Below are 21,348 nucleotides of genomic sequence, written 5' to 3'. Positions count from 1 at the left end.
GTCAGCAAACTAATGCCTGCAAAGCACAATTGAGAATTACTATACGAAAATGATTGCTTGGAACCTCTTACGGATGAAATTGTCAAAAGAAATCTGTCTAAGAGATTCTGCACAAACCATTTTCAATATTTATTTCTCCCAAATTTTGAATAAATAAAACTTAATATGTTAGTGTATATAAAAATGTTAACATAAACATCTATAAATGAAAAATTTTGGAAAAGGACATATGTTTTATGTCAAAATCACATTGAATTTCCATAAAATAATAGCAGGAATAATTCTACTCAAACATAAGGTTTAGGAAACTATTATATCTTCCTTATAAATAGCCAAAACTATTTAAATGTATATACAAGTATGTATTTATATATGTACTTTCCTCCTTAGATCTATATTTGTGTACACATTTCTGAATAGATAAGATATAGATGAGTACATTCTGTCTGTGCATCTAAGAATACACGCCAGAATTCAGAGCTCTGAACCAAGCCAGCCACATTTGCTATTCAGTGTTCTAGGGGTATACCTGTGCCCTTGAGGTATCTCTTCTTCGCTGGCATCGGCATAAGAAATTGATTTAATCTCCTTGAGAATAAGGACTGTTTTGTGGTTGTGTATTTGCTTGTTTGTTTTTGTTTTTCTTTGTATCCCTAGAATTTAGGAGTATGCCTGGCACACAGTAGGTATGTAATAAATGCCGATTGAGTGACTGACTGATACCATTTGAGACATTCCCCTCGCTGTTCTGTTAATGCCTGATAGCCCAGGTCCAGCATCTTTTTTCAAAGGGCTATACTTTTAAAAGATAAAACAGGAATTGAAGTACACACATTTTCCCCCAAAACCTCTAGGACCCACTTTCCCCAATAATGCCTTGTTCTCTGGGGAAAGTGGATTCAGGCTTAATAGATGTCCCAATAGTACTAGTCCCACCAAGTTCCTTTCTTCATTGAGATGGTCAGCACATGAATCCTGATTTCAGTGACCCAAAGGCTCAGGTCTAAAGGTCAATTCTTGGCCATTGATACTCAGTTGGATGCAAAATCTGGCAAAAATTGGCTTTTGAACCCTTGAAACTCCAGTGGCTCATTATTCTTTTGAAAATAGAAAGATGCTGGCCTCTAGATGTCTTGCTTTTCCCTCAAAAATTAAAAAAAATGTGAAGACAACAAAGTGAGGATTAATTTCATGGCCCACATGTCTGTTTTAGAGGGGAGGTGCCAAGGACTCTCCCTTTGTACTACTGTTCCATTTCTCTCTTTGACTGAACTCTGAAAACTAGGAATATGTCAGCTGAAGGGAAGAGAATAAATTTTAAAAGAGAGAATTGGATTAAATAATGCTTTGCAACTTCCCCTATCCTAAATCTGGCCCTGCAACCACAGTCAAGCAAGAAACAGCTAACTTGATGGGCAAATCAGAAAGAGTGATAGAACATCCCCACATTTCCAGGGGCTTTCCAATGATCATCTACTACATGAAACCATTACTGCCCATGTGCCAATAGGCATTCACACACATATGCACATGTACATGAATGTTATAATAATAATCAATTCTTATAACAATAACAATACTGTTATATGGAGCTTTAAGGTTGGCAAAGTGGTTTACAATTATATTAATTTGTTCTCATCGTGACCCCAGGGAAGTAGCTGTTATGTTTTTCATCATTTTACAAACGAGGAAACTAATGTAGAGAGAAGTTTTGAATGAACTTGTGCTTAACTATGCCACCACCTGCCAACGTATGCCACCCATCTGCCTAACTATGCTCCCTGTCTGCTTAGCTATCCCTCCCCCATCTTGGAACTATGAGGTTGCTGTCTTGAACCAAAGTATAAATTTTGACATTTATTGCTAGGAAAATTCATCTCACCAGTCTAATCTTAATGGCTTTGACACGTTTAGATGGCTAGAGCTTAAACCATTGCCACTTCATTGCTCTGGATGCTAACTTGTCGAGCTGATGACAACTTCTTGGTGATTGGAGCATCAGACCAAGATTTAAGAGGACTGAACTGAAATCCTGCTTCAGATCCTAGTAGCTGGATAACCTTGGGCAAGTCACTGAATTTCTCTGGGCCTCACTTTGCTTATTTCAAAATTGGAGATAAGAATATTGACTTTCATAAGGCTGTTTTCCCAATCATGAGCTTCCTAGGGCATGGTGGAGATAACAGAGAAGTCTCAAGATAGCGTACTGGGGTAAGAAACGAAGAAAGGGGGTGTGGCATTTAAAGTCAGCCTCAAAGTCAGAAAAGAGCTGGAATCAAGTCCTGCCTTTCTCATATATTTGCTGTTGTGATGCCTAGATAGGTGGTGTAATCTCTAGATAACTCATGTAATCTCTAGAGAAATCATGTAAACTCTAGATAAGTCAACTAATCTCTCAGTACTCCAGACAAAACCTCTCATATGATAAGTTTGAGAATATGGAGATTTCTTGACTTAGAGACAAAGCTTCATATCCCAGGATTTCAATATGACAGTAAAATCGGAGAGGTAGCTCTTATCCCTATGCAACCAATTGAAATAGGCTTGCATCATCATCATCATCATCACCATCATCATCACCATCATCTACATCTTCATCCTTCTCCTCCTTATGATCACCATTAATATTTTGAAACCCTCATTCTCATTTTATAAGATTGGAGATCTTTAGCAAGGTTTATTTAACCTGTTTTGGAACATTTTGGCTGTCTGGTGAAGACTTTTGACCAATTTTCAGGATAATGTTTTAAATATGTTGTCTCACTTGACACTCAAAACAATTCTGTGAAGATAAGTAAGCCTCCAAAGAACTCACATTCTAATGAAGAATATAAAGTGCAAATGACTATTTAAAACAAGATATAAACAAGGGAAATTAAAGATAATTTCAGAGGAAACTAGCTTTAAGGGGCATAGGAAAAGTCTTACATAATGTGGAATTTTACCTGAGACTTGAAGGAAGCCAAAGGTGCCCAGGAGGTAAAGTGAATGAGGGGAAGAGTTCCAGGCATGGAATATAGCCACTGAAAATGCCTGCAGTTGAGAGATAGAGTGTCATGTTTGACGAACAAGGATCACAGTGTCACTGAATAGCAGAGTAGATGAGGGTGAGTAAAGCATAAGAAGATTGGAAAGTTAGGAGAGAGACAGGTTACACATGAAGGGCTTTGAATATCAAATACAATTTTCTATCTGATTCTGGAGGTGATTGGGGTAGGCTGAGATGGTCAGAACTGAATTTTAGGTATGTGAGTATATACAAGAATAAGAGGTAGGTGTTTAAAGTACAAAGATGATAACAGGTATAAGCATGTACTAAGGAAGCTAAATTCTACTGGAGGAAAAAAAAACATGTAAATAAATAAGGACATTACAAGATGGAATATAATCAAATTTTTAAAAAAATCCCTCCCAACCAAAACAAAATGCGAGGGAAATTTGAGAGAGAGAAGAATACTTGTTGCTATAGGCATGAGGGGAAACTTCACAGAGGACATGGTATATCAACCTAGCCTAAGAAGAAAAAGATTTGAAGTGGTTGAAGTACATTCCAAATGAAGGAAATTGTCTTGGTGAAAGCACTTGAATGGAAGGCAGCATGATGTAATCAGTCAGTAAATGTTTGGCTAAAATACAGAGTTATATAAGGAAGTGGTAAACCACTCCAGTATTTTTACCAAGAAAACCCTAAGTAGGGTGGCAAAGCATTGGGCATGACTGAAACGACTGAGCAACAACAAAAATATAAAGTATGAGAAGGCCAGTAATTTGAAAGATGGGTAGAACTAGAATGTGCTGAGCTCTAAAAGTCAGTTAAGGGTGATTGTATTTTATCTTAAGAGACCCGTGGACCCTAAAGTGTAGTATGGAAATGCTAGGGTGGGACATGAGCCAATAGATTTGGATGAAGGAAGAAAATGTCATATCTATTGCTATCATTTATTTTTATCTAAAAAAAAGAAAAAATAAGCTTTACTAATATTTATTAGAATTAACATACATGTTATCACTTTTCCATATGTCAGGTAGACATGCAAAACATGTGTGGCAACTAGAGGAATGTGTAAGAGTTCCACAATGCAGAAAGGTCACTTATGCATTGTTAAATATATAATTATCCATCTCAGTTTTACAGTGCATATGTCTCGTTAACATAATCCAAAGTTTTAATTCAACTATTGTCCTCATCATTATCATTATCACTATCACCATAATCATTGGTGAGCATTCATAAAGTCATCTTTATGTTCCAGGCTCCTAGCTAAGATCTGGGGGCAATACAAAAAAAAAGTTAAATCACCATTCTTCCTCAGAGTCCATATTCTAATGGAGGAGAAAGTAGGTGAATTCTGTACATAGAAGATATACACAACATGTACAGGTGACTAAAAAGATTTCTGCAAAAAAAGTCATGAATTAAAGATAATACAAATAATGTGAAGGGAAAAAAAAAGAAAATGGCTGTTGAGCATTTTGTTCCTAGACAGAGCCCTCCATTGCTCTCAAAATGGGGACTTTTCAAGAAGAGTATGTGAAATAAAGATTTACAAACAGGAAATGAATCATGAAACTTTCCTAATTGTATATTATCCAATCATAATGTCAAGCCTTTGTTATAATCAAGCCATTTCACAATGGAAATTTTGGTGGTTAAAATGATGTCACCTCTTGTTTCAACAATCCGGCTAGCAGCTGTTGTGGGGGTGAAAGACCAACACAACCCCAACAACAAGCACGCTGCAAAAGCACAGGTTCTTTTGATCTGCTTTAGTAAAGAAAGCAATGTTAAGGGGTTAATGAGCTTACTTTAATTCAGCATACAAATATCATTCACTTAGTTCAGGGGAAAAAACCACCACCCTGAACTTCAGAGCAAAATACAAAGAAAGTACAAACATGGACAGACAGACCTTGTCTGGTTCAAATCCCAATACACAGTTACCAGAGTTTAACAAAGTCCCAGCATCCGGGTTACAAGCTGAAGGGCTCTTAGCTACAGCTGCCCAGAGTCTCCACATCAGCACACTAGCATGAGTGAGAGCCCTAAACAAATTACAAACATCGACAGACAGACCAAATACAGATTCATAGTTACCAACGTCTAGGTTCAGCCCTGGAGCTCATAACGTGGGTTGGCCCAGTGTCACCCGCGCCACCACTGCTGTGCATAAGAGCTCCAAAGAAGAGAAAACCAACCCCTGGTTTTTCTATCTTTTTCAGGGTCAAGGGTGAGTCACACATGCAACTCACCCATGTGACCTAGAATCGTCACAAAGAGTCGACTTAAACCCACGTGGTCTAAAAGCCTCTGATGTCCCAAACATGTCAGTCAAACTCATGTGTAAACTAGGCCCTCCCCTGAGTTATCCCCACCGTGGGCCCGACCTTAGTTACCAATCCAGACCCACATAGGTTTTACACCTAATAGGGATTTGGGCCTGGAGCTTAGCACCTAGTAAGGCTCAATGAAATACATTGAATTACTCAAAGGAAACAAAAGCCAAACTCTTCAAGGGCACTTGGTTGAACTAAGTGCTAAGAGCCCATTTTGCTTACCAACACACCTCTAAAATTCTCATTTCAATAATGTTGACAATCATCATGATCATTATCATGACATTGACAATACATTTTGACATGGCAGAAAAATAAGTGGCCATACTTTTTTCCTTCTTGAGATGATAAATTTTAGAATGTCCTCCATTTCTATTAAAAATACGATGTCAATGATGATGTCGTGTTTTCCCTTTCTTTACCTTCATTCCTCTGAAAGGAAAATCAAAAGATAGAGTCCACCCTGTCTCAGAATATAAAGAACAAAGAATGAGGCAATTAGGTGTTGTGGTGGACAGAGAACTGACTGATGCTGGAGTCAGGAAAATCTGAGTTCAAATTCTGTCTCAGATACTAGCTAGCTCTAGCATCCTTGGGAAAATGTCGTTTAACTTTTGTCTATCTCAGTTTTATCAACTGTAAAATGGGGATCATAATAGCACCTACCTCACAGGATTATTGTAATCATCAAATAAGATAATATTTGTAAAGTGCTTAGAACTCACTCTGGCCCCTAGTAGGCACTACATAAATGATTATCCAGTCCTCCCACCAGCAGATCAGATTCTCTTTTCTCTCTCCAGAACACAATGAACTGCCTCCTTAGAGAGTAATACATTGGTTATGAACCTAGGGTGACTATGCTGTTTTCTCCATTCCAAAAATCCCTGTGGGAAGTGGGTCCTATTGGGAATTCCAACTGCTCCACAATGACACATTTTTTTTCTATGTCAATGAATGTGTCTCTCTGTCTTAGCATGTAACAATGCATGGAATGATGTCTTTTACTTATATACTCTAATTTGAAAACAATAAAAAAAATCTAAAGTCTGCTGTCTATGACATTGGGCAACATCATTTTCTAACCTGATTATAAATCTGTCAGAGGAAGCATTACAGTGGGTTTTGAAGTCACTCATTATAAATATAAAAATGTAACACTTACCAATTAGGTTTATAAGAAAAAAGTGATGGATATCAGGGAAGACAGGATTTTACCTGTAGAATTTTGATAAAAACTTTTGCATAATTGGTTGATGGGCTAAAAAAAATGAGAGTTTTTGTTTAAGAGTAATGATAGACTTCTTCCATTTATGTCTTTCAACAAGGACAGCAAATCGACCAAATAATGAAACAAATTAAATGTAGTGCCTAAACATACAATATTTTAAACCATTATTAAGCCAAAATTTTCAAAAATAATGAAGGAGACTCAACCATATTACTTTTATTTTCTTTACAATTTCATTTATTTAATATATTTAGTTTTCAGCATTGATTTTCACAAGAGTTTGAATTACAAATTTTCTCCCCATTTCTACCCTCCCCTCCACTCCAAGATGGCGTATATTCTGGTTGCCCTGTTCCCCAATCAGCCCTCCCTTCTGTCACCCCACTCCCCTCCCATCCCCCTTTCCCTTCTTCTCTTGTAAGGCAAGATAAATTTCTACGCTCCATTGCCTGTGTATCTTATTTCCTAATAACATGCAAAAACCTTTTTTTTTGTTTGTTTTTGATGTTTGTTTTTAAAATTTTGAGTTTCAAATTCTCTCCCCTCTTCCCTTACCACCCACCCTCCCTAAGAAGGCAGGCAATTCAATATAGGCCACATGTAAATCATTATGTAAAACCCTATCACAATACTCATGTTGTGGAAGACTAACTATGTTTTGCTGCTTCCTAACCTATCCCCCTTTATTGAATTTTCTCCCTTGGCCGTGTCCCTTTTTGAAAGTGTTTGTTTTTTATTACCTCCTCCCTCTGTCTTCCCTCCTTTCTATTGTCCCCCCTTTTTTATCTTCTTCCTCCTTCTTTCCTGTGGGGTCAGATACCCAATTGAGTGTGCATGGTATTCCTTCCTCAGATCAAACCCGATGAGAGCAAGATTACTCATTCCTCCTCACCTGCCCCCTCTTCCCTTCCTACAGAACCGCTTTTTCTTGCCACTTTTAAGTGAGATAATGTACCTCATTCTATCTCTCCCTTTCTCCCCCTCTCAATATATTCCTCTCTTATCCCTCAATTTGATTTTATTTTTTTATATATCATCCCTTCGTATTGAACTCACCCTGTGCCCTCTGTCTACATATATATACATATATATACACACCTACATATATACATACATACACACACATATGTATATATTTACATACACATGTACATATGCATATTCTTTCAGCTACTCTAATATTGAGGTCTCATGAATCATGCACATCACCTTTCCATGTAGGAATGTAAACAAAACAGTTCAACTTTAGTAAGTCCCTTGCAATATCCGTTTCTTGATTACCTTTTCATGCTTCTCTTGATTCTTGTGTTTGAAAGTCAAATTTTCTATTCAGCTCTGGTCTTTTCACTGAGAAAGCTTGAAAGTACTCTATTTTATTGAAAATTCATATTTTGCCTTGGAGCATGATACTCAGTTTTGCTGGGTAGGTGATTCTTGGTTTTAATCCTAGCTCCATTGACCTCCAGAATATCATATTCCAAGCCCTTTAATCCTTTAATGTAGAAGCTGCTAGATCCTGTATTATCCTGATTATTTTTCCACAATACTCAAATTGTTTCTTTCTAGCTGCTTGAAATATTTTCTCCTTGACCAGGGAGCTCTGGAATTTGGCAACAATCATATTACTTTTAGAGAGAGTATTCTGGGAAGATGAGGCAGGTCAGAAAGTTTTCAATTCTCCAAATTTCCTCCAAAAAAAAAACCAAAAAAAAGACAGAACATCACCTTGCAGCAGCAGAAATAAACAGTCAAGCAGTTATTCTCTTAAGAATTTGAGAAGACAATTTGACAATTAAAAGACTAGACCTCCAGGTGCAGAGGTTTGTCCTCAATGAAGTGCATATACCTCCAGGCCAACTCTGTGGAATCAACAAACGATAAGCCCTGGGGGCAGTTGAGGTTTGGAGGTAGCCTCTGTCTTAGAAATTTTCATCTTGCAGACAATGCAGGGGTCTGATGACTAAGTAGGAAAAGAAGGAAGGACCTTCCATTGTTGATGGAAGTCAAGTGTAGCTGTGCTGACCAGATGTGCCTGCATTGGGCTTCCATTGAGGGGGAGAAGGAGCTAACACACACCTGTTATGTACAGTAGCAAATACCCTGTTGGCTGTGGGCACGTGTAGGAGAAGAGAGTCCCTGGTTTCAGTTCTGGGGGCAGAGAGGACAGTTGTATTTTGCAGCCACTAGAGGGACTACATGTAGCAAGATCATTTGTTGGACAGTGTGGTTGGAAGCCCTAGTCATGGGTTAGGAGTAGAGGGGAAAGCTGATTTTGGGCCCCAAGACAGACCTCAGAAAATAAGAGTGAAAAGGACCTGAGATTTGGGGCATCATTCCTCAAACCTCAAGACTACAACACGATTACACTAATAGTTGCTAAAAGCAAAATAAAACAAAGACAAACAAAGAACAGACAAAAAAATAGGTGATCTAAGCAGAAAGAACCCAAACATAGACAGTTACTATGGGGATAGAGAAGATCTGGATTCGTATTCAGAGGAAGATAATGGAGCTAAAAAAAGCTACTCGTTTTTTGATGAAAAACTTAAAATGTTTCCACGCACAAAAATAGTTCTTGGAAGAACTTTAAAAGGACTTTAAAATCATATAAGAGAGAATGAAGAGGGGGCAGCTAGGTGGCACAGTGAGTAGAGCATCAGCCCTGGAGTCAGGAGGACCTGGGTTCAAATCTGGCCTCAGAAACTTGACACATGTAGTAAGGGTTTGACCTTGGGCAAGTCGCTTAACCCCAACTGCCCTACCCCCTCCAAAAAAAAAAAAAACAGAGACTGAAGAAAAATTAAAAAAAAAAAGACCAATATAAAAAATAAAGAAAAATATGAAAAGAAAGTCAACCACCTGGATATAATGAATCAAAAACTTAAGGAAGAAAATAATTCCTTGAAAACTACAATTCAGCAAGAAGAAACTAATGATATTCTAAGACACCAAGAAATCATAAAACAAAACCAAAAGAATGAAAAAAATAGAAGAGAAAGTGAAACATCCCATCAGGGAAAAAAAAAAAAACACAAACTGATCTGGAGAACAGATGAAAGAGAAATAAAATGCAAAGGTTAAGATAAATGGCATTATTCACTCTCTTTCTATGATCCAGTGAAACTGGATCAAATCACATTCACTGCCTTCCTTTTCAGCTTTTGTGATGTTGCTCTCTCTCAGTTTGCTTTTTATCAACTTCACAGCTATCTTTGTTCTTTTTCCTCCTTCTGCCCTGTAAATGTAAGTTTTCCCTAATGTTTTGTTCATAATCCTTCCTTCTTGATCTAGACTCTCTTCCTTGGTATTCTCAATCACACTGTTTTCATCTTACTTGAGGCCCTCATCGGGTCTCCCCTGCACTATCATAGTAACCTCCTAATCGTTCTCTCTGCTTCCATACCTACTATCTCAATTACCTCATGAATCTGATTTAAGATCACTAGATTTAGAGTCCGAACAATTTTGGGGGGGGATCCTTGATCAATGAGATTGTCTCTAAGATACCTTTAAGTTCTTAATCTGGGATCCTATCATCCTTACAAACTATACAAGGAATACTCCTTCTACAGTATAACTTTGTCACTCTCTTGGTCAAAATGTTTAGCAGCTTTCCTCCAGGTAATCTCAAGCTGGCCTTTAATGTCCTCAATCATCTCAATCCAATTTGTCACTCTAGTCTTTTGTCACATCAGGTGGGCATGGGAAACAGACAGATTTAGAATTGAGTTCAGTAAAAAAAAAAAAAAAAAAAAAAAAAAAAAAAAAAAAAACAACAAAAAAAAAAACACTTCTTAAAAATTAGAGCTGTCCAAAATTTGAATGAGGTGCCTAGGAGGTGATAGCTTCTCCCTCCTTAGAAGTTTCCCAAAAGAGGCTGCATTATAACTCATTGACTATGCTATAATAGGAATTCCTTTCATCATGGTTGAGCCAGATGATTCCTGGGGCCCCTTTTAACTTTCTTGCCTCTCATTATCTAAACAGATCATCCTCCATGACAGCTATTTGCTTTATCCATGTCTAGATACTTGGCATCCCTGACATTTCTGTGATCCTCTACCAGAATCTTATCCCTGCCTCATCTTCTAGCCTCAACCCTAATCTACTCTACAACACCATGCTTGAAGTGATCAAGAGCTGGGATTTCATCTAGGGAAGCTAGGTGGCATAGAGGCTAGAATGTTGGCCTTTGAGTCATGAAGACTCATCTCCCTGAATTCAAATCTGGCCTCAAGCACTTACTAGCTGCATGGTCCTGGGCAAGTCACTTAGCCCTATTTGCTTCAGTTTCTTCATCTATAATAAGAGCTGAAGAAGGAGATGGCAGCTCAGTCCATTATTGATGCCGTCATAACACCCAGTGGGGTTATGAAGAATTGTAAATGACTGAAAATCAAGCAACAAAGAAACATCTGTGCAATGAGCAGGATTGGCAATTCCTTTTATTAAACAGGATCCACTTCAGCTTTCCATTTCTATCGCACTGACATGACCTGGTACACTGAGAGGTAAAGTCGTTTGTCTTTTTTGGTTCTTGGACATCTCTCTTGCCTGTGCTTGTATGGCCAAAGAGGTTTGGGATGGAGGGGGGAGGAGAGAGAAAGAAAACTATTGTTTAATTTAATCAAACAAGTCATTATCAACAGTTTCAAAAATATTTTTGGAAACTTAAAATGCCTTATAAATGTTAAATAGTATTGTCATGATTACTAAAATTTGAAAAGGTAATTTCCTGATAGCTCTAATGGCCAATATTGAACTGAGGGAATATACATACATACATACATGCATACATACATACACACATATACACACATACATATATACATATACACATATAGACATGCATATATATATATGCATGTGTTTCAAATTTATTTATTTATTTTTGGTTTTTAATATTCACTTCCATAAAACTTTGAGTTCCAAATTTTCTTCCCATCTTTCCTGTCCCCACACCCCAAGAAGGCATGTAAATTAATATAGGCTCAATATGTACATTCATATTAAAATTATTTTCACATTAGTCATGTTGTATAGAAGAAATAGAATCAATGGGAAAAAACACAAGAAAACAAAAACAAATAAAAAAAAACAGAGAGAGAGAGAGAGAGAGAGAGAGAGAGAGAGAGAGAGAAAGAGGAAGAGAGAGAGAGAGAGAGAGAAAGAGAGAGAGAGAGAGAGAGAGAGAGAGAATATGATATGATTCAATCTACATTCACATTTCACATTCCATAGTTCTTTTTATGGATATGGACAGCATTTTCTATTATGAGTATTTTGGAGTTGTCTTAGATCCTTGCATTTCTAAGAAGATTTAAGTCTATCAAAGTTAGTCATAATATAATGTGGCTTTTACTGTATATAATGTTCTCCTCATTCTGCTCATTTCACTCAGCATCAGTTCATGTAATCTTTCCAGGTTTTTTTGAAGTCTGCCTGCTCATCATTTCTTGTAGCACAACAGTATTCCATTACATTCATACACCACAACTTGACCAATCATTCCCCAACTGATGGGCATCTTTTCACTGTCTAATTCTTTGCCACCTCCAAAAGACCTGCTACATATACTTTTGTGCATGTGGATATATATATATATATATATATATATATATATATATGTATATATGTATATGTATATATACACACATATATGTGTATATATGTATATATACACACATATATGTGTATATATGTATATATACACACATATATACGTGTATATATATGTATATATATACACACATATATACGTGTATATATATGTATATATATCTAAGAAAAAAGCATTTTACCCCCTGGGATTTAGTTATTTTATTTATATCGTCAGATGCATTGGGCTAGCTGAACTCTCAGATTTCTTTTGCCTCTAGTTTCTCCTATGAATTCCTATAACTTCCTATAACCTTATTTTCTATCTGTCAGTACAGACACAGAGGACTATTGTAAGGGATGGTGCATGAGATTTCAAGTACAATCATTCTATTTATTGATTTAGCAAAACTTATGTTTCGTACTGTAAGGGAATATTTTATGAGAGAAAATGGTGGGAAATGATTGTGGAACACATTAAAATGGCACCAATAAAACACACAAAGAAACCCAAAACTGCATGCGTTTCTTTTTGCAGAAAATCCACGGTACCAGCTTCCCTCTGTCACTACTGATATGACTTTGGGAAAGACATTTTATCTTTTTTACCTCAATTTCTTCATTTGTAAAATGAAGGCTTTGGAAGCAATGGCCTCTAAGTCCCTTCCAACTTTCCATTTATTATCCTCTAGTCTGTTCTGTGTCTTTCCATCAAAATAGAACTCATCATCATGAAGAGAGTTGGGAATGTTGGGCACTTGCTTTATGTATTTGAGGCCTCTATGATCAAGAAACCTCACTGTCTTTGTCCCTCAGACCAGGGCTTTCTTTAGATATAGGATGAAATTGAAGGAGTCAGTGAGCTTCCCTGGATGGTTTTCTTCCTCTCAGTGACAAGATGAAGTGCAGTTACTTGGGGGAGAAAAAAGAAGAAAAATGATCATAAGGCACCAAGCACATAAATTGCTTAACTTCAACATACACCATTCAACAGTCTTAGGTGTGTAAGCATCTGACTATTGGCAAGGTAGGTATTTTCTAACATAAGGTAGTGTTTTCTAACAAACTTTGACATAAATGTGGAAACATTTCACTCATTTCTTAGGACACCTGGCTAAAAGAAACTGAATTTATACACTCACCACTTGTACCTTATTAAAATAATACTCTTCATTGCTGAGAGATATGTTCTCTGGATGGGAGGAAAATGCTAGATATGTACAAGATCCTATATTTTGTGTTAATTTCGAAATGCAAATTTGTATTTTTCCTCAGTATCCTTCTCAGGGTCAGTGTTTCTCTTTTGCCTTTGAGGGTCAAGTTGACCTTTTCCTCCAAACCATTTATTTTTGCTGCTTGTTTGCTGGTGGGTAATAAATAACGGCCTTTAGAACATTATATGGCTTGTTAAAAGGAGTCACAGAATTCTTTTTCTGGTGTCTTCATTAATGTTATCACCAGAGGACTAACCAGAGAACATTGCAGTAATTGTTGGCTGTGTCGGTATGTTTGACAGCTCCCCTAATTTGATGCTCAAGTGAAAACTGTAGCTCATGTTGTCCCCTTTGCCTGATTAACAGACAAAGAGCCATTCATCATCTTGGGACTGGTGGTAAATGATGAGGTCAAGGTAATCCATCAATATCCTCGGCTCTCAATAATGTCTGCACCTGACACACTAACATTGGCCGAAAGGTAAGGCACGGAAAGTTGCTGTAGTCCAACTTTTCATATGACACTGAGGTTTAGATGAGATTGAGTTGTTACTGGTGTCAGTAATTGCCTTTTTGTGTGTGGTGATATTAAAGATAGATTCGGATTAATAGGAATATCCTGGACACAGATCATTACAATTTCCTGATCACTGACCATTCTTCACATAAACTCTAACACTCAAGATCATCAGGTTGATTTCTCCTGTAATATCTGTTCATACATTTCACTAGTACAGTCTGCTTCCTCACAACTCACTGATCCAGGGCGACAATACTCAGTGAGAAAGCTCTGCTGGTATCACTAGAGTGTAATGTCTAGCATTGTCTTCTACCTGTCAAAATCTGTATGAAATTTCAATTGTAAAAAAAAGAAAAATAATTGGAGTAAATGTGTTCATATCTTCTTCAATTTTCATTTGCAGCTTGGTTGAAATACCAACTCCTGTCTTTATCATCATATTTCAGAATGGCCTATAGTGGATGAAGAGGTACCACATGAATAACAAAATGAAGTGGAATCCATCCTCATTGAACCATTTTAACTCTGGGGAAATAGCAAAAATAACTTTAATAATGATACTTAATCCCTTTATTACAACAGTAACTCATGCCTATATATTCATTGGTTTTGAAATGCTTTTCTCCCAAGAGCCCTGTGAGATAGGCAGTAAGTCAAGACAAGAAGTATTTCTTGAGCAAGGGATATTTGGTAGGTGCTATGCTAAGCATTATGGTTCAAAGAAGGATCAAAGAAAAGAAAAGCCAAACAAACATACAGTCCCTGCTCTCAAGGTCCTTGTGGTCTAATGGGGGACTACGTGCAAAAATGATATTTTGTATATATAAATTGAAGATCATCTCAGAGGAGAGGACAGGCAGAAAGGGCAAGAAGGATTAGCAAAGGCTTTGTAGAAGGGAGGAATTTGTTATTATTTAGTCATTTTGATCATGACCCCATTTGGGGTAAGATACTAAAGTGGTTTTTGATTTTCTTCTTCATCTCATTTTATAGATGAGGAACTGAGGCAAGCAGGCAAGTGACTTGCCCAGGGTCACATAGCTAGTGAGTGTCTGAGGCCAGATTTGAACTCAGGAAGATGATTCTTCCTGACTTTAAGCCTGTTATTCTATCCACTGTGTCACCTAGCTGTCCACAAAGGGGATTTTAGTGAAGACTTGAAGGGAGCCAAACCTAATAAAAAGGGGGTGCTGAAACATTTCTATTTGGAGTACAGGAAGTTCCATTGGACATTTGCATGGAAAACAGACAGGAGAGGGATTCATCTGTCTGTCTGTCTGTCTATCCATTGATCTATGTATCTCTGTATCTACCCATCCATCCATCCATCTATCATCTTTCCATCCATTTATCTATCTATCTAATCTTGCACATATTTGTTATGTTCTCCTTCTCCCCCCCCCCCCCCCACCACTAGACTACATGCTCACCAAGGGTAGGGACCCAGAGCCTGGCCCAGAGGAGATGCTTAATCCATGCTTGTTGATTGACTGATCATTCATTTTTTCATATATTTTGAAATGGTTCTGTCCTTTCATTGTTTTATAAACTCTGAATGACCAGCCTCAACACTAAGGCCAAGTAGCTACTCTTCTGAAGCTTTATCTCAGAGGCTTTGGACCTGCTTATCATCCCAAAGTCGTGATGTGTCAGAGTCAGAGCTTGAAGCCAGTTCTGGGCAGCTCTGAGCTCTGCTGACTCTATAGTGCACGTATTATTAGCCCCATGTACAGATGAACAGACTAAGGCTTGGAGGTTAAATCGTGCCTCTAGGGTCACCTAGTTAGCATGCACCTTAAGTAACATTAGCACTTGAACTTCTTGGCTCTTGTGTCCTTATCTATCCCACCCCACTATACTACCCCTTGTCATTTAAGTGCTGGAAAACCCTGAAGTGGTTCATAAAGAACATGAACCTAACTTTTATTATAAAGCCCTATAAGAGAAGAAACTACTTAATTGCCTTAAAAAACCACCCCAAGCTCCTACCACAGTAAAGAGGGACACAAACAGAGATTCCGTTGGCATAGGGAGTTCCCAGTGAGGACTTATCTTGACCAATATACTGTCCCTGAAATTTATAGTACTACACAGTTGCTTAGAATACTGATGAATAGTTTGCTGATGGTCACACAGCCAGTATATGCCAAAAGGGAGTGGGGAACATCAATGCAAGGCTTCCTGACTCCAATGCAAGCTCTTTATCCACTTTGCCAGAATGCTGAAGAGTAGGTGCTCAATGTGTTTTTGGCAGGAGTAATCTTTTTCGCTTTTTGTCTTCCTTTATTTTGGTCAAGACTCATAGGGGAGGAACACTAAGAAAGGAAATGCCATTCATGAATGTAAGCAACCAACTTAAAATGTGGGTATGTGTCTATATCTATATCTATATATGTATGCATGCATGCATGTATGTGTGTGTTTGCATATACACACATATACATAAACATACAGAGTTTTAAAGGGACACCAAGAGGTTAAGCAACTTACTCATGGTTACACACGATGGTTTGAAGCCAGGTTTCCCTGAATTTACTGCTAGCCTTCTTAGCTATTGACCCTGCTACTTTTCTACCAAATGGAAGTGCTTCCATTCCTTCAATTTAATTATGGTTCTCTTTTATTAAAGTATTTACTTTGTTGTGGTTCAGTCATTTTGCAATTCTTTCTGACATTTTGTGACCTTTTTTGGGGTTGTCTTGCCAAAGGTTCTGGAGGTGTTTGCCATTTCCTTCTCTAGCTCATTTTTAAAAAATGAGAAAACTGAGATGAACGGAGTTAAGTGACTTGACCAGGGTCACATAGCTGATGCTAGATTTCAATTCCCGAAGTTGAGTTTTTCTGACTCCACACACAGCACTCTATCCACCCTGCCACATAGCTGCTTATCTTCCACAATAATACTATACCTATGTCTCCTCATGACATGGAGGTGAACCGAGTGTCCCCAAGTCTGTGTCTGTAAAATAGAAGCATTGTAAAGTCTAGACAAGTTGGATATCAGCTGGTGGTAGGCTGAGTGTATGCTGGCCAAGAGCCAGCCTAGGCAGGTTGGTCTTTGGGAAAAGAAACTTTTATCCCCTGCAAATCTCAGAGGTCAATTGAGGGAGGCCCCTTGAAGAGCTATGATCAATGTAATTAGAGAGAAAATCCATGATTAGGAAACTACAAATACCTAGAAAACGGAAACGTTTCAGTAGCAGCAACTGCCAAAAGTCAACGTGACAAGGACCCATGTATATTTTCCTTGTCATTTCCAGAGGTGTTTACTTCATAGATATGATATCCTATATTTTCAACTCCATACACTTTGTACTAGAACATTAAAATTACAGTGGGAGAAGTGATAGGGTTTTTTTATTTTTTTTGCAACTCTGAGCTATTTTTTATTCCGAATATATCAATCACCCAGGTCTCTAGGCACAACTTCAAATTGATCAAAACATATCAGTTCATTTTTTCCCAGGTAACTGAGAAATGACCTAAACATTACAGAAATGTTAAAGCCACCAACAAAATGACTGCAAAAACATAGAGACAGTGTTTCATAGTGAATAGAGAACTAGACTGAAAAGTGGAAAGAAAATCTGGTTTTATATCCTATGTCCTCTGCTTGTTGGCCATGTGAATTCCTTGTATTTCAGTTTCCTCATCTGCAAAATGAATAAATATGTTTGCCATGCCTATGGCCCCCAGGTGTTTTGATTAATCTTAGATGCAATGAATTATAGAAAATGTTCTCTGAAAGGTAATTGCTATTATTATAGGTCTTGATTTTATTTACTCTTTCTTGGTCTTTGTGCTAATGACTCATTAAGCCTTCCTTTTGAAATCTTCCTCACTCTACAAAAGCAATTATTATATCATGGCCATTTGAAGGCTATGTTTTTCCAGAGTACTCAATATCCAAGTAAATGATAAGGAATGAATGGAGACTTTAGCTTTTCTTTTACTTATGGGCAACATATATATGTACGTGTGTATATATACTTTTAAGTGTACACATATATTCACACATCTATATGTCTAAATATGTGCATATACACATGCATGCATGTATACACACACACACACACACACACACACACACACACATATATATATATATGTATATATATATATATATATGTATATATATGAATTTATTCCCCATAGCAAAGGGAGAAAGGATATCTCCCTTCCTTTTCTATCATTCTATCTATTGATCAATCCCTTCATCGATCCTTCTTTCTATTCCCCTATTTTTGGTCTTTCTCTCAGATAACCCAGAGTTAGATTGTTTAACTGATTATAGTTCAGGGAATTTAAGGTTCCATAAGCCCTTCTCAAATTGTCCAGAATCTGTCAGCCAAATAAACAATAGCTACCCACGTGGAAACCACCAGAGGGGATAACTGGGAAGATCAGTTATGCCCTTCAATTGGAATTTTAAGGTTTATGATTTTGAATACTGGCTGGGTTATGAATGAAATAAAGGTACGCTGTTACTGTTCTCTCAGTTGGAACTTGATGTGTCCTGAACTAGCTTATTGATTTTACAGATCTGTATTCTAAAAGTCACAGATTTGTTTTTCAGAAAAGTATTCTGATAAAATAATCTCTAGCGAAGGTCATATTTGCCAAATTTTTGTAGTATTTATGGAATAGAGAGGAAAACTGCTATGTGTGTGTGATATTGCTATATATTTTAAGATATAAGAAACATGTCCTTTTCCTTCATATGCTCTCTCTCTCTCTCTCTCTCTCTCTCTCTCTCTCTCTCTCTCTCTCTCTCTCTCTCCCTCTGTCTCTCCACAAACATGCACATACACATAGGTATATACACACATGTGTATAGCTTTCCTTCATACATGAATGTATATATAACTACATCAGATTTAATATTTGATAATCTTTCCTGAAATAGAAGAAAAGTCAAAGATCTAGTGATCTCAATTCCCTGTTTCTATTTATCTTTATGTTTATATCTCTGTCTTGTTCTTTTTCTCTTTCTAGGTGTGTCCACGTCTCTTTCTGGGTGTGTCTCTGTGTCTACCTGTGTCTATATCTCTTTTTTTGTCTCTTTATTGCTGTTTTTCTCAGTCTCTGTCTCTTTCTATTTCTCTGTGTATGTTTCTTTATATAGATATAAATCCTGTAAATACACATTACTATAGTTATACATCTATTTAGCTAGACATATTTGTATATATTATGTATGCAAGTGTGTAGTGTATATGTATATATACATATATATGTATGTTTGCATATACACAAATGTAAATAAAGTCACCCACTTCTGACATATATTGGCTGCGTGACCTTGCCTTTTCAGTCTTCTTACAACTCAACCACATTCCTTCCCTGTTCCTCATCTGTGGTCCAGTGACACCAGAATACTGCTTGTTGTCCCTCTAACAGAACACTCCTTCTCCATTCACTCTGGGAATTTTCATTAGCTATCCCTCATGTCCATAATTCTCTACCTCTTCATCTCTGCCTCCTGGAATCCTTTAAGTCCCAGCTAAGATCTCCTTTTCTATAAGAAGTCTTTCTCCTTCCTTATTCATCCTACTTACAGCCTTCCCTCTCTTCATTATCTCCAATTGTTTTCTATGTATTTTGTTTATATGTCATTGTTTGCATAGCATGTGGTCTCCCCCATTACATTGAGAGCTCTTGAGAGTGGGCATCCCTTATACCATTCTTTGTAACCTCAGACCTTAGCCCAGTGCCTGATACACGCTAGATACTTCACCTCCCCCACTCCACAGTATTTTCCCCGATTGAATGTAAAGATAATTTTAACATTCATGTTTGTAAAATTTTGAGTTCCAATTTTTTTCACTACCTCCTTCCCCTTTCCCCTTCCCAACATAGCAAGTAATCTTATATGTGGTACTAATTGTACCTCTTTAAAACAATTTCAATGTGATCAGTTCCATCGACTGCATGCTACCCATGATAGGAGACCGAGTCATAAATCTAGAAAAAAAGGGTAAAAGGCCTGAAGTTTAATATTTTATTTAGTGAATTTATTCAAATCAAGAGCATATGAGGATATGAATTTCAAGATACTTTTAGGAGGAACCAAACACTGACACATGAGTTATTATTTTTAAACAAATTCTGAGGAACAAAGTACATGAAAACTGAGGAAAATAAAAATGCATACATTTTTATTTATTATTTTTTAATTTTATTTTTAAAGCATTTTAAAATATTTTGTTTTCCCCAAATATGTATAAAAACAATTTTAACATTCATTTATTAAAACTTTGAGTTCCGTTATTTCTCCCTCCCTCCCCTCTCTCTTATTGAGAAAGCAAGCAATTTGACATAGGTTATACACGTGTAGTCATGCAAAACATATTTCCATATTAGTCATGTTGCAAAAAAACAACAGACCAAAAAGAAAAAAAGTAAAAAAAAAAGTAAATTTATCTATTTTTGAAGGAAAATTATGCTTTGATATTGTAGCTTTAACTTGAATACCAAGCATGTTAACAAAAACAAACCAAAAACAGATTCACATGACCTTGCATGAAAGCCCCACATTGAGTCAGTGACACGTTATATGTAGTTTCTAATTGATGTCCAGTCATGAAAGAGAGTTCAGATAGAACCAGATGGAGAAAGCAACCTCCAGGAAAGCTCATTAAGCTACACCTTCCACCTGGACTACTGGCGCAAGGGAAAACATGTTACTCTTGTACATAAGAAAGAAAGATTCTGTGCTTACGCCACATCTCCTGTAATTGCTTTGTGACTTTCATATATACTGTACTAAGTGGTTTCCTGAAATCAGTTTCACTTCTTCAATCCACAAATCTCTCCCCCACCCTCTGTAACCCTGCCTCCATCTCTATCTCCCTCTTATTATCTCCTTCCTTGCTGATCTCTCCCTCTCTCTCTCCCTCCCTCCCTCTTTCCCTCCACACTCTTCTTTCCCTCCATCCTCTCCCTCTACCTCCCCCCCCCCTTTCAGACTTGGAACAGGCCTCAGAAACCTTTGAGTCTAATCTCTAACTGCACATCGATCCCTAACACATCAAATAATCTATTCTCTATAGCTCTATAGTATGCTTAAAAATGCCCATTGTGGAATAGTTCACTACCATTGGAGGCAGCCTATTGTGTATTTAGGAAGCTCTGCTGGGAAAATGTTCTTTTCTCATCTGAATCCCAATTCTGCTTCTATGCACCATTCACCTTTTGCTCCTACTTTTGCCATTGAAGGTAAAACAGAAGTCTAATTGTGCTCCTTGACATCCCTTCAACTCATTGAAGAGAGCTATCATGGTGCCCCCAAGTTTTCTCTTCTACAAGTCAAATATTACCAGCTTCTTCAGGCAGATATCTTATGACATAATCTCATGACCTTCACTGTTCTAAGTTGACTTTCTCCAGAATGTCCAGCTTATCCGTACCATTTCTACAGTGTATTCAATTGGAGTTACCATAGATCTCCA

This window comes from Trichosurus vulpecula, chromosome 4, assembly GCF_011100635.1.
Source record: "Trichosurus vulpecula isolate mTriVul1 chromosome 4, mTriVul1.pri, whole genome shotgun sequence".
Classification (NCBI taxonomy): domain Eukaryota; kingdom Metazoa; phylum Chordata; class Mammalia; order Diprotodontia; family Phalangeridae; genus Trichosurus; species Trichosurus vulpecula.
Note: the sequence above shows the minus strand (reverse complement) of the source record.